The sequence below is a fragment of the Acinonyx jubatus genome, chromosome B1, assembly GCF_027475565.1.
Source record: "Acinonyx jubatus isolate Ajub_Pintada_27869175 chromosome B1, VMU_Ajub_asm_v1.0, whole genome shotgun sequence".
NCBI classification, from domain to species: Eukaryota; Metazoa; Chordata; class Mammalia; order Carnivora; family Felidae; genus Acinonyx; species Acinonyx jubatus.
Window position 1 is genome coordinate 29,006,647 of NC_069382.1, and position 15,546 is coordinate 29,022,192.

Consider the following 15,546-nt stretch of genomic DNA (forward strand, 5'->3'; position numbering starts at 1 on the left):
GTGGGAGTTATACCTTTATGTAAATGCAAATGAAACACAGCAGAGACCAGAATGTTCTCTGGCCCTGGCAAGAGACAGTAAGCACAAAGTGACAGATCTACTCTGGGCCCATAATTTTAAGAGTCACTGTAATTTTAAAATAATAACAAATATTTAGATTTCCTTTTTTTTTTTTTTTTTTTGTATCCACTAAGCCCTGTCCTCATTCTCTGGCTAAGGGATGTGCGAAGTGGGTCTTTGTGATAAATTATTGTGTTTGTATGTGAATGGATGGAAGGACACATCAGAGATAATGTAATGTTTACTGCTTTGCTATTAGCACAATGGGCTGTCTTTATAGAGTGTAATATTCAAATCTATGCACCAGTGCTCTTTCAAATAGAGAATTTGTTTCCTATTTTCACTTAAAACTATCTTTTATTTTAATTAACAGGAATGCAGTTTAATCAACCATCTTTATAGCTAAGGGAGTTTTACAGGCTTATAATACTGTCAGATTCTAGGGTATATAAGTGAGAAATAAAAAGGCAGTTTTAGGGAAGAAGTACATTTTTCTCCCTTCCTCCCTCCTTTCCTCCCATTTTTCTTTCCTCCCTTCCTTCCTTCCTTCCTTCCTTCCTTCCTTCCTTCCTTCCTTCCTTCCTCCTCTATGAAGAAACTATTCCAGAAGCTAGGAATTTTCCTTAATGGTGTGTGATTCCATCTCAGAACATCTGTCGGATTAAAAAAGCTGTCTGAAGCTTGATTCCAATGTCATTACCCAAGGGCGCCCAGTGATATGAGCACTTGTTTTTATAATGGAAGGAGAAAAGATTTGTACATGCATCTGTGGATTAGAATCAGTGGTGTACTGGTGTAACATCCCGCTCTTCAATGGGAGGTAGGGGGAAAGAAAGACTGGATAGGGGAAAATCCTTGATTACTAGAGTTTGCCAAATTCTGAGGTGAAAATACTCCCACCATGACCATCTCCAAGGTTATTGTTTCCATTACATTAGGGCCATATAACGTGTCATAAGGCAGAAAGCAATGATGAAAACCCATGTGGTTTAACTGATACTCATTTATGTCTTGAGAATATACAATTCAAATAGTTATTAGTTAATACCCCAGTGTTGTTTCTTCCAAGGAATATTTTCCTTCTTTCCTAAAGAGGTAATAATAAATATTCATGATGTAATTTAGGAGATATATTTTTATTCTATTGCACACCTCATCACTATTGCTTTGTACAAAACTAGATTTGTGAAAAGACCTAGGATTTTATGTTTATTATATTATTTCTTGTTGGTTTAAAAATGAGATGTTTATTTTGTTAATGTGTTTTCCTGATTAAGAAACTGAGGCAGCAGTCTCTTAAGTTTTTCTCAATGTAGTATAATGGCAGGGTAAAAATTTTCAAATTAAATAGTGGCAATTTCTTAGATCTGTTCATAGGCTATTCAAAATTGGGTTAAAATGATTTTGATTTTTAATTTTTTATGGGTCCAAAACACAATTACTCAAGGAATTATTTTACAGTTACATATGTCTATGTATAGAGACACCTACTTCTGTATATATGTGGGGATATACATATATACTTGTATGTTAGCTAATGAGGGTAGCTTTGTCAGTGTAAAAATTAGAAAACAAGATAAAATAATCTCATAGTCTGCCAAGGAGCTGTGCTCAGCTATCGATGGTTGGTTCTGCATTATGTATCTTGTTACTTATCAGTTCCAGGAAGATTCCCTTTTCTGTCCTGATCACTGTCAAAATCTCAGTCTCTACATAGTGATGACACATAGGAGACTCTCAAAACAGTTTTAAAAGTAAGTAGGTTGGGGTGCCTAGATGGCTCAGTCGGTTGGGCGTCCGACTTTGGCTCAGGTCATGATTTCGTGGTTTGTGGGTTCAAGCCCTACATCAGGCTCTGTGCTGACAGCTCAGAGCCTGGAGCCTGCTTCAGATTCTGTGTCTCCCTCTCTCTCTGCCCCTCCCCTGCTTGTGCTCTATCTCTCTCAAAAATAAACAAATATTTTAAAAAGCATTAAAAAAATTAGATATGTGAATTAATTAATTTAAAAGATAGCAAAGTCAAGTCTGTGCATTATTTCTATAGCATTGTTTGATTTTAAGTATAATAATTTATTAGGCAGGATGCTTAGAAACCATGTTTACCTAGAACTGGTTTAAAAGATTTCTCTAGGCAAGAAATATATATAAATAAATATAAATACAAATATAAACATAATTATTCATCTTCAAAGTAAAGGCCTCCAGATGTCTGAATACCTTCTAGGTATGTGGACCAGTCAAACTGTGCCAAAAGATAATGAGAGGATCTTATTGCTTTAATTACCTGTGTTGTTCTCCAAGGAACTCCCACCTCTGCCAATTCCTACACATGTTATTTGTTTATTCATCCATGCATCCATCCATCTTTCCATTTATTCAAGAAATACTTACTGTTCCAAGTACTGTTTAAGTAGCGGAGACACCAGAGTGAGCAAGACATCTACAAGAGGCCCTCATTACCAAGGAGCTTACATTCATGAGATTAAACTCATACACAAAAGAAATATTATATAGACAATTAAAATAGGATGATGTGACCTGAGAACAATTAGATGACAATATTAGATTGGGTGTTCAAGAATGAAATGAATTTAAAGTGAGATCTGAATGACAAGAAAGAACTACCCATGCAAAAAACAGAAGTGGGGGATAGAATTTCAGGGATGGGAAACATGGAACATGATGACCTTGAGGATGGCATGACTTTCTTTCTGTTTCTTGAATAGACCAAAGGTTGGACCATAAAGGGTGAGGAGAAAGCTGGTACAAAACGACGTTGGAGAGGACACCTGGGTGGCTCAGTCGGTTGAGTGTCTGACTCTTGATTTCAGTTCAGGTCATGATCCCAGGGTCATGGGATTGAGCCCCACATCAGGCTCTGTGCTTAGCATGGAGCCTGCTTGAGATTCTCTCTCTCTCTCCATGTGCCCCTCACCCCTGCTTATATGCATGCTCTCTCTCTTCAAAACAAAATGAAACAAAACAAAAAACATAATGAGAGAGAGACAGGACCAGATCATGGGGATTTATAGCTTGGCTAAGGAGTTTGCATTTAATTGTAAATGCAACAGAACTCTTGTTGGTGAATAATGTGACTTGATTTTAATTTTTAGAATATTATCTAACTGCTGTGTGGAAATAGATTATATATTAAAAGATAGAAGCCAGCTAGGAGTCCAGTTAGAAAACCATTGTAGTAGTCCTGGTGGAAGGTGATGGTGACTTAGTTACATGGTGATTTGAAAAGGAGATTCTGAACATGTTTTGAAAACAGAAAGAGGCAAGATTTGCCAATGAACTGCCCGAAGTGATTGGAGCAAAGGAAATAGAGAGTTAAAGGATAACTCCAAAATTTTCAGCCTGAGTGACTGAGTGGATGGTGTTGACATTTACTAAGACTGGCAAGATTGAGAGAAGAGTAGAATTGGAAGGTGAAATTATTCATTCTTCTGTGCCCATGTTGACATTTTGAGATGTATATTAAATATCTAAGTAGAAATGTCAAATTGACAGTTTGTTATATACAAATCTTTATTTCATGGGAGAAATTGGGCATGGAGATGGAATTTTGTGAGCCTATACCATATAGATAGTATTTAAAGCTCAAAGTCTGCATGAGTATTTACAGATGGTGTCTTAGCCAGCTTGAGCAGCCATAACAAAATGGGTCATTGGGTCTCTTGAGAGCCTTCTCTTTGGGTTCAGATGGGTCTCTTCTTGCTGTGTCCTCACATGACCTTTCTTTGTGGGTGGAGAGAGAGAAAGGAAGCAAGTTCTTTTGTGTCTTTTCTTTAAAAAAAATTTTTTAATGTTTGTTTATTTTTGAGAGAGAGACAGTGAGCACGAGCAGGGAAGGGGCAGAGAGAGAGGAAGACACAGAATCTGAAGCAGGCCCCAGGCTGTAACCTGTCAACATAGAACCCTACGTGGGGCTCAAACTCATGTACCGTGATATCATGACCTGAAGCTGAACCTGAGCTGAGGTTGGACGCTTAACTGACTGAGCCACCCACGTGCTCCTTTTGTGTCTTTTCTTATAAAGGCATCCATCCCATTACGGGGACCCTCATTATCATGTAAACTTAATTATCTCTCAAAGTCCCCATCTCCAAATACTGTCACATTGTGGCTTAGGGCTGGAACATATAAATTTTGAGGGGACTCAATTCAGTTTATAGCAGATGGGAAGAAGAAAGGATCTCAGGAGCTCCCTAACACCTGTAGATGAGCTGAGAAAGAAAAGGCAGCAAAAGAAACTGAGAAGGAGTAAAAGGAGCATAGGATATGCCATGTGACAGTGGTTAGGATGTTTGAGGAGAAAGAGGTTGAAATAGTCATTTAGGAGAGTGAGAATTCAAGTACAACAGAGAAGAGTGGTTTGGGGAGGCAGTTCTCCATGGGGCTTTTTCATTTTTGCTCATCTTATGGTCAGAGTCACTGAGTCCCTTGTTTCAGAACTTTTTTATTCAAGGCTGTATAGTGAATAGCCCTGCGAGATTGATAGTGTCCCTCTCCAGAGCAAGAAACAGGTCTGCATCGCAGTTCAGTGCAATAAAGAGAATGTCTCCCTCTGGGGCAAAGGTCCAACAGGCTGACTGCCCATTATAAAATATTCAGGTTCCCTAAGCACATAGTTTCTCTTCTGTAATGTGACCCACTTGTGTGTACAGATGTCACCTGGCCTTTTTACGGTGGTTATGGTGGCATTTTTTTTTCCCAGCAACATTCAGTGGTGCTGATGTAGATGCAGGTAGATGGGTTTATGTGTTAGGGATTTAATATGTGTGGTTTACTGCATGATCACATAGCTCCTTTGGAATATTTAGAGTCTCTCACTACTGGAGTGTGCCGACCCAGGAAGACCCACATTTGAACGTTGCCACGTAAACTGCTGATGAATATTACAGAATACTTAGATATTTCAAAGAGGGACTAAAATGGTAAATACTTTACTCAATCATTTGTCACAATCTTTTATATTCTTATGCTTAGAAAAATGATTCATATTAAAGAATTGGGCTTTTGTGATACTCTAGTATTAATAGTACTGTGACTAAACCACAGACCGTGAACTATACTTAATTAATAATAATAATTAATGGAACATCATACATGTTCAGAGCATACAAGGAGGTAATTACATATTACAGAGGCATGTCCTATATCTCTGGTTGATTAGGTTGAAAATCAATAAACATGTTTTTGTTTTACATGATTCCTAGCATAAAGTTTTAACTGAATTGAGAGAAGTGCCTTTACCACTTGGTTGCTAGTTTCTCTCTTTGTAATACAAGGATATTATCCCCATAGAGCAGTTAAGAAGTTATTTGTCTGTAAAGCAATTTAGTGAAAATGATATCGTCTCTGCAAGTATGCACACTTGCATGCATATATAATGGACTGAGGGATTCTGAGTATTGGCAATCTGTTTCATCTACAGATAGTTGTACAAAGGGAGAGCCATCTCCAAATCCAGTCTTTGGTTCTAGGTTTCCCTTCCTCTCCTACCCTTCCTCTTACCATGGTAGCCCCTGTGGTACACAGGCATCCTCATCCCCCAAATTCTGGTTGGCTGTCTCCATTTGGGTACCAGAAAATTGCTTCCCTTGCTTTCTGGAAGACTCCATGCTGCTGCAGGCCAGTAAGTATTGATTCAATTCTAGTCTTAATCCCCTCACTCATTCCTAAGTGTTATTTTGTATGTAGATCTTTTGCCAGAAGCAGCTTTATATTAATATTGAGATTTTCTTAGGTTTGTTGAACACCTCAAACGTGTTCTGTGTTTGCTAAGATTATTTTGATGTTGAGGGATCTAAAGTAGACAGTAGAGGCTTTTAATATTGTGGAAGAATGTCCACTGTCCTTTTTGAAGGGAGAAGAGGGGCAGAAACCTCCTTTAAAACCCTCTTTATTCCCACCCCTTGCTTGTCTCTTCTTCATATTCGACAACCATGCCTGACTTGGCAGAGCTGGACGGCAGCCACTAGCATCAGTTATGACAATAGTTGGTGGATTTAAGCTTCAGGGGCAATGGACCAATGGAATAAATAGAATATATAATTGTTGCTCTGAGGACAGAATGTGTCTGCACTCTCTATGGGGGTCCTCATTTAAGCCCAACACCCAAAAAAGACAAACATCTAAAGCTCAGCATGGGGTCCCTAAGGCAGGGGAACACAAGCAAAGCGTTTTCCTCATAAAATGCAAGTTTTAGGGTTTCATGTCAATCACAACACAGCTTTCACCCTTCTAGCAGCCTGAATCAGTAACCACGGCCCACTGGTACGCATGATTCTCTTGACTCACAGCACAAGCAAGCTCCAAGGTCATGCCTGGTGGGAGACTCACAACAATTTTTAATGTAAGATGGTTGAACCCATTTTTCTTTACTTTATTTCCTTCCTTAAACTTCAGCCAGGCATTTTTTTTCAAAAGAGCAAAACTAAACTAAACTACATGTGTTGCCTTTAGCATGGCATAAAAGAGTACTTAATATTTTGGTCTCAAGCAACCATTCCTACCACATCTTTCCCCATTCTCTACTCATTCAGTCTCTGGGCACACCCAAAGGGTTGAGTTTTCTGGAACATAGCCCTCTCTCATAATTCTGTGTCTTGGTATAAAATGTGTTCTCTGCTATGCCCTTTTCCACCTGATGCAGTCGTACTCATCATTCACGGTCAAGTGAGTGTAAATGTTTCTGAAGAAAGTTTTATTGACCCCTCCCACCTCCCTCCCACTCCCCAGAGTTTTGGCTGTCAGACTGAAAGAACCTGGGGCAGAAATCTGAATGACCTGGAGGTGACAGAGAGTGGAATTGGAAGAGAGAAGCACCTAGTAATTTCTTCTCTGTGCACAGTCATGAAGCAAAGATAGAAAAGAACCCATGTGTTACTTTAACAATTCATAAATTATCATGAAAGAAAATGAGATATTACAAGCCTTTGGCCTCTGACAAAAAAATGTTGAAAAGAAATATTACTGACACGTTTCCATATTACAGGAATATATGAGGTATGCTTTTTATAAAACGTAGAAGCCAGTTATAGTAGGCATGTTAATATGGATAGCAGTTTTTTTTTGAAGTATACAAATGTATACACTTACTTTTAAAAAGAGAAGAGTTGCAAATAGCAAGATGAAAATGCATAATTATGCCATGTGGATAATGCATGATGAAGTCTTGGCAACAAGACTGTTTTAGCTTCTTTTGGGTGTAATAAGCATCTTCTAAGAGAGGTTGCTAATGTGTCCTGTCCGAGGCATTTGCGTTTATTTGTAGCCAGGAAGCATCATGGGATCTAGGATGCAGTAGCTATAAGTTTCATGGCCACTGATGCAGTAGAATAGTAATGTTTCTCCGTCTGCATGGCACACTGACTCAGCTGATAAGTGCCTCTGAGACCCAGGGCCGATGGCTATTCCTGCTAGGAAATATTCCCTTGCATCAGAAATGAGTTACTTGAACACTTCAATTCTGGAATTTGTATCAACAACTGTGAAGGTCAGGGCAATCCTTCATGTAGATGGATTTCTGTCATCTGTACTGAGATGTCTATTTAATGTCTGTGATCCTGTCAGGCAGTGGTGTATCTATCATATGTTTTCCTGAGATGTCTATTTAATGTCTGTGATCCTGTCAGGCAGTGGTGTATCTATCATATGTTTTCCTTCATGTGAAGACTCAACCGACACACAGTGATCCTATGATCATTGATTATTGATCATCCTTTGATCATCTGAATCCTTCCCGCCTAACTTCGTTTTTCCTGCTCTATAATATAAATTCTCTCTTTTTGATAGGCAGATGTCCTTCCTGTTGTCCCCAATTTCTCTTCATTGTTCATGTTGTCCTCAAAGCCTGCAATGCTCTCCCGTCTTCCTTCTAGATGATTGAATATTCCAAGGCACCAGTAGAGCCCCATCACCTGCATTTCCATTGACTTCTTCTGGTCAGCCCCACATCTCCTTTTTCTGAAGTCAGTCTGAACTTGTGTTTCTTTCCACACTTATGAACCTTTGAGTTTATGTGTCTTCTGTCACTCTCTCTTTCTCTGTAAGTTATTTTATTCTGGTCCTTGGTACTAATTGAGCACATTTAATTAATATCCTACACTCTTCCAGAATGGGAAATCTGTATTTTGCTTCTCGTGTCATCCTTAAGGAACTTCACACAGGGATAAAAAAATATGTAGTGGTGGATTGATTGGTAAATAAGTAAAATAGGGATTCAAGAAAGGTCAGTGGGCCATTCTAGGACATGGTCAAGGAATGTGGTACCAGGACAGTAACAATCTACCAAGTGGAGATAAAGTAGACATTGTACGTAACAGAGGAATTCAGACTTAATATATATTTTTCTCTAACTCCTTGACATGTTCACCATCAACTATAGAAATGTTAACAATAAGTTAATATTTTTCGTTAAGAACTACTTCTACCTTTAAGAGACTTAAGCCATCCTTCTTTCTTTTATTGTGACCAGGGAAACTTTTTGTAATGGCCCCTTTTGATGGAATCCTTGATCCAGTCTATGTGATATAATACGTCGGGTATGAGACAGTTACTTAAATTTTGCATATTTTATAATGTGTATATGAATATGTACCCACATATCCAAACTATTCATAACTTTTCCACTAATCACTGCATACCATTTGGAAAATTGACAACTGTATCTTCTGGCTAAAGATCAGTATAAACCTTTCATTTGTTCGATGGAGGCTTGGGCCAGAATCTTGCCCATCTTGAGAAGTGCTTCATAACAAACAACAAGCAACTTTTATAATGCCAGCTACGAGAACTCTTTGCTTTTCCAATTTGAACATAAAGGATGGCTGCGTGGTTTCCATGCCTAATTTTCTCAATGTTGAAAAAAAAATCGGTTGAGGGAATTTCCCACTGCTGGAGTTTTGCTAGTAATCTTTGGCCCTGCGTGAGGTCTCTGGACTCTGTTGCCATCTCTGAAAGTGGCTGTCCTCTTCCATCATTTTCCTGGGCAGGGGATCAAACCAGCTATTAGGTATCTGTTTGCACTGCATGAAAACAAAGTTTAATGTAAAGAAACTTACAGCTTTCCTGCTCCTAATGCCTCAGAAGCTTTGTGCTGCCTGACTTCAGGCATTCTTTGAACTGAAAGGGGGTGGCTATCCCGTAGGTCTGTTTTACCAGATCATCTTATCATGTTGAGTCCTAATGACCATTGACTGAGCATGGTGAAGGGACCTTGAATGTGTATGTATTATCCTGCTTGCTTGTTCATTATTTCCAATCATAGGATTGGGTGAATTGTCTATCCTTGTGTTGTGAAGGTTCATAGCTTTGCCGTGTTAATTCTTAGGCTTCCCAGGCTGTATAATCTCTCTAAAGAGCCCTTCAGAGCACTTGGCTTTTGAAAATCAATATTAGGCATGATCATTCCTTCTCTTATGTGTCATTGACCTTCAGAGACCACAAATACAAGCATCAGACCAAATCTGCAAGCATCAGATTTCTAAACACATGTTTGGTAGAGAGAATTTCTTTTTCCTGGCTGAGGAATGGTAGCTACTGGTCTGGAGAAAATATGCCTAGCAAATTGGAAGAGGCCAGAAGATTAAACGTTGTTGAGAGCCACTTAGCATTTTTCCCCTACACACAGTATTGTAGCACAAAGCAAAAGAAAATCCTGGGTTGTTTTGTTTTGTTTTGTGTGGGTTGGTTTTTATTTATTTATTTATTTTGCTTGTACTTATAAATTATTCATTAGATCAATGAGATAATATGAGAATTTGGCCTCTAAGGAAGAAATAAATGTTTTTTTAAATAGAACTAACACATATGCACAATATAGAATTATATCAGGCATGTATTAGAATATGGATCAGGTTTCCAAACATATATTTGTGTCTTTCTTAGGCTTAAAACAAAGTTCTATGTATATCTTAAGAGTTTAGTATGGAATATGTGAAACAAACCAAAGCCATGTTACTTCCTTTATCATGTCATTAAGGCCCTAGGCAGAGGTACCTTACTATCATGCATGATGTGTGGACTCTCAGATTTTGGTCAGTAGCTGAGTCAACTGGTCTACCTGTTCTAAGTTGTAGCCTCTGCCAGATTAGGCACAGTGTAAACCATGTGACTTGTCTACAACTGCCTCTGATGAGGCAGATCACAGAGCAGATGGTTCAAGTCTGGAGTCCAAGCTGCTATGGCTTTTCAGGAGGAAATATTTATTTTCAAAAGGAATTACCTCTATTCTACTGTTACTGGATTTTTTATATTAATAATATCACATATGGTATATGAATAAATCAGAGTCATTTAGGACTAAAACTCTCTCAGTGCTGGATTATTCTGTACTTCAATAGCTTGCATTAACAGCTAGAATAATGGAAATATATAAGAAATACCCATTCTTCCTCAGATTATAAGCTCCATGGAGGCAGGGGCCATATTTGCCTGATTTACTGTGTCTCCAGTATTTCCATTGTGCCTAACCCATACTGGCAACAATCATGTTCCTCAAGAGACTTCTGTAGGTCAACACGGGGACAATGTGATGAAATGTGAGGAACAGCTAGAGTGATTACTTGACCCTGGTCACTGCCTAAAATTTATACTCCACAGCATTCCATACACATTGCAGTTGCCTTCTCCTTCCTAGAGTCAACAGACCGTACCCATTGAAACACACACATTCATGCATGGAGGCACATGCCATATTATCGTTCCACGAGCATCCATGTTTGTTTATATTTGTGTGTTCTAAATAGTGTCTTCTAAATATGCAGTGAATATTTGTAATTGAATTACAGTAAGGGTTTAAACGATATTTGACTTTCAGCTAGGTTAAAATTGATTAGTTCTGGTATGAGATTTTATCATATGTTGGGAAACAAAGTCAAAGTTACTATAGGTCTCTTCCTATATTTTCTTCCTTCTTTTCATATTTTTCTATTAAAGTATTAGTAATTACATTTCTAGTAGGATATTCTTGAAAGTGCTGGAGTTCCTAGAACACAAATAAATTGTCCTGGAACCTGGGACGTTCTTCTTGGGGCTCACACATGTGGGAGCCAAGACTTTGCTCAGAATGTTCGGTGCCACATCTGATACAGCAGCATCTGGCTAAAAATGCCAAGCTGGGATTGATCCATCAAGATGCCTGCTAAAATAAGAGCATTAAGCTTCACATAGATTCATGATCACAGCAGAAAATCACGTGACAATTATAGCAGATTCTTAAAAGACACCTGTATCCCATGTTGCCTATTTTCTTTCCTCAGTTCTACTTTCTGAGTTTGTGAGGTTTTGATGCTTCTGTGTGTATGTGTTCGTTTTTGAAACAGAATTTGAAGTTTGAGTGAAAAGTACTGCCCTTGTTCATGCTGATTTCCATTATTCCATCTTCCATTTATGTCCTCTGTTGGCATGTCAGTGGTAGTGGAGTAAAGCTGCCAATCGCCTGTCTGTCTGGGGTTTTATTACCTCTTCATGGAGACACTGGCTTAGCCAACCAGGTGGAAAAATTCACGGGTTTAGACATAACCAAATTCAATCAAAGTCTCAATCTTTCCTCCTACCCTGTTTTTTGTTATATCTAATGATTGGCCCAGAAAGGTACAAGGAGAGACTTTCCAGAAAAGGATAAAAGAAAAAAATATCAAAGGGGAACAAATTGCTTTCTTTTCATTCTTTTTTCTTGGAGGGGGAGATACTTGAATGAGAATTTCCTAAGTATTTATTTCCAATTATCTCTGCCCTACTATGATGAATAACATTCTTTGGTGATGAAAATATATTTTTTTAAAAATCAGGCATTCATATAAACATGTAAGAATTATGTTGCCCATAAATACGTATTAACACACTTCCAATTAATCTTGAATCTCAAGTTTTGTTCCCTAAGTCCAATACTCAGTTCAGAAAGGAAGCCTGACTCCATACTGACTAGCTTTGAAAAAAGCCTTCACTTCCCTTAAGGAAAAACCTTTGACAAAACTACTCAAATGAGAATCATGATTGTAAGTTTCAAAGTATATCACAGGGTCAGGTCTGGTCCCCTGGATCCTCCTTATCTGCATTAAAAATGATCTTCACCAGGGGTGCTCGGGTGGCTCAGTCAGTTAAGCGTCTGACGACTTCAACTCAGGTCATGATCTCACAGTTTGTGGGTTCGAGCCCCCTGTGTCGGACTCTTTGCCAACAGCTGAGAGCCTGGAGCCTGCTTTGGATTCTGTGTTTCCCCCTCTCTCTGCCCCTCTCCTGCTCACTCTCTGTCTCTCTCAAAAATAAGTAAACATTAAAAAATTAAAAAAAAATACCTTCACCATGATAAATCCAAGGTATATTAAGGAAAACTAATCAATTAAGCAATTTTCTATTCCCTTATGCTGTATATACTGTCAGTAATGCAGACATATATATGTTTGAAAGATTTTCCATGAAGAAAATTTCCACAAAAATTCTGAAACCTTTAATTAGGAAATTAATCATTCCTTGAATCCCAGTTGTTTGGCACCACTAGCAAAAGACTGGTGAAAAGCATGTTTAAGCTTCATGATTTGGTGGAAACATTTTTTTAAGGAAAAATGTGTGACTGTTAATCTGACTATACGTGTGTTTTTTGAAAACAGTGCCTTTGATGCTCCTTCCGCCTATTAGTTGAAGTACGCTTTTATGATGTATAGAATAATTTTTAATTTCTCTGAAAAACTGGCTGAGAAAAGAAAGACACCATAAAAAATATGTGCAAAGAAGAGGGAGGGAATAGGAGATTGAGAAATTATCATGAGAATTTAGTAAGAGAATTCTATGCCTAACAAGACATGTGGTATATATAGAAAGGTAAACAGTAATTTCCTTCTCTTCCTCTATACTTTACTTTTAGGCCCCTTTCTCCTTTTTCTGGCAAGAATTTTGGCCAGAGCATTGTGGGTGGGCCAAATTGGTTGGTCCCCAAAGAAAGGAAACTGGTGGTCTCATGAGACGCAGAGCCCAGCCAACGCCAGCCACTGCCGTCCCCTTTAGAACATGCATATTGGGATTCTTGCAGAAGTGTCCCCAAGTGCATTATTCTCTGCGGTGAGAAGTGTTTGTGTGTAGGGGGGAAGGGATTGTATTGGGGAGCGGGTATCAGGAAGTTCATAGAATTTGGGCACTGGTGACTGGCATTCTTTCCAGAGAATTTGAATCTCATTCAAGGAAATCATTAACTTGTATTGAGCACTTTAGAGTGCTTGACAGACTGTGTGCTCTATTATGAAATAAGAGGAGTTTCCCTTGGCTGTATTCTCCCACCTCTCCTTCCTGTGGCTGACTTTTTCTACCTCCAAGCTAACATGTACACTACGCCTCATTTCTCTGGGAGCTCTGAAGGTGATCACTTTGTTAAATCCACACTGCCCCTGATTCTAATATGCTTGCCATTATAACAAGGAATTATTTGTATTTTAAAAAGAGGATTTTAAATGTATAGTTTTAGATGTATAAGATATTAAGTTTTTTTATTTCAAAATTTGTTTCAACATTTTATTATCTATTTTTGAGAGAGAGAGAGAGAGAGAGAGAGAGAGAGAGAGAGAGAGAGAGAAGTGGGGGAGGGGTAGAGAGAGGGAGACACAGAATCCAAAGCAGGCTCCAGGCTCCGAGCTGTCAGCACAGAGCCCGAAACGGGGGTTGAACTCATGAACCATGAGATGATGACCTCAAGATATAAATTTCTCAGTAGAGTTTTTAGAACAAAGACCCAGAAGAATAAGTTTTGATTGGGAGGACTTTAAGAGTTCTCCCTTAAACATCATTCCATTTGACTCTGTCGAAGAACTCAGCACACCTGAGTTATTTCTTCTTAACTCTCAGGGGTAAGACTAAGACCTAAGATGTGCTACCTGTGAAGATTGTGGACTTTTGTTTTTGTTTTACTTTTTGGCTTTTTGAGAGAGAATGCTTAAAGGCTATAAATTAAGGAAAGCAAGCATTGGGCCAATGGGAAAACGGAATTTTCCTCTAGCTTCACTCTTCTAGCCGTGCGATATCACACAAGTTATTTAATCTCTCTGAATCTCTGTCACCTGTCCTATTTTTAAGTGGGAACATTAAAGGAAAAATGTTAAAGATTGTTGATACCTCGGTAGGTAGATAGATGGGCACTCTCCTGTTCTCTTGATGTGAGCTCCCATTGGGGTAGCTTTCATAGAGAACAACTTGACTGTTTAAACCGTAATGTATATTATGATACCAGTTGGCCATGCAATTTCCCCTTCCTGGAATTTATCCTAAGAAGGTAATTGAGTAAGTGTAGCCAAATGTCTTTATAAAGAGATTTACTGTATCCTTATTGAAAATTGTGAAAAAATTAGAAACAACCTAAATGTCTATGGAATACAAGAATAGTTAACTAAATTACATATAAAATCTTTACATTCAATGAAATACTATGTGGTCATTAAAAATGATAATATATAGATATATTGATAGTCATGGATAATTATCATAGCATATTAATGAGTAAAAAATATCACTACAGAGTCAAATGTTCCTTCTCAAATAAATGCCCCACCCACCAATCCTATTATATACACAAAATCCATAGATGATCTCTGTCCCCTAATCTTTCTCATCTCTCAGATCTAATCCATCATGAAATCTTTTATCTCTAAATGTCTTTCAAATCATCCACTTCCCTCCGACTCCACCAGTATTCCCAAATCCAGGTTTGGCATCCAATCAATGCTTGATAAGTGCACACTGAATATGACCCTATTTGTCACATTAACACATCTACATACACAAATTGTGAAGAAACAGATGCATGGAAGAGTGTTCAAAGGCCAACTGTGATTTACTGTAGGTGGTGGGATTCAGCATTATTTTTATTTTTTATTTGAAATTTTCTGTATTGTTTAAAAATTTTTAATATATAATCTACTCCCCTCTTTAAAAAAAAACTGTTACAAAATAAGGGTAAAAACCATTACCCTACCACTCTCTTTGGGAAAACAATGTACAAATGAACTAGTGAATGTGAAAGTCTTTTGTAAATATGAAAAACAAAGTAATTATTTTGGTTATTGTGAGCCAAAATAACAACAACAACAACAACAAATAATGATAGCTGCTCAAATTTCTTGAATTCATGTGCCTAATACCTTGGGTGCATTAACTCATTTAAACCTGACAACAGTCCTATGATACCATTCATATTTCACTATTACTCTTTATAACATTTCAGAGATGAGGAAACTGAGGTAGAGCCAGATTAACTAATTTACCTTGGCAGAGACAACTGGAAGACTAGACTTAGGATTTGAACCAGTCAGACCCCAGGGTGTAAGCACTAACCACTCTGCCATAATCATAACATATTGATGAAGTGACAGAATTTAGTTCCAAGTATCAGACTCTCCCTGCTATTCCAAAGCCCCTAAAGAGGATTTCATACAGATTGCTTTATTACCCACCTCTCTTCACTTAGAAAGACATTCAGGCACTGCTGAATGG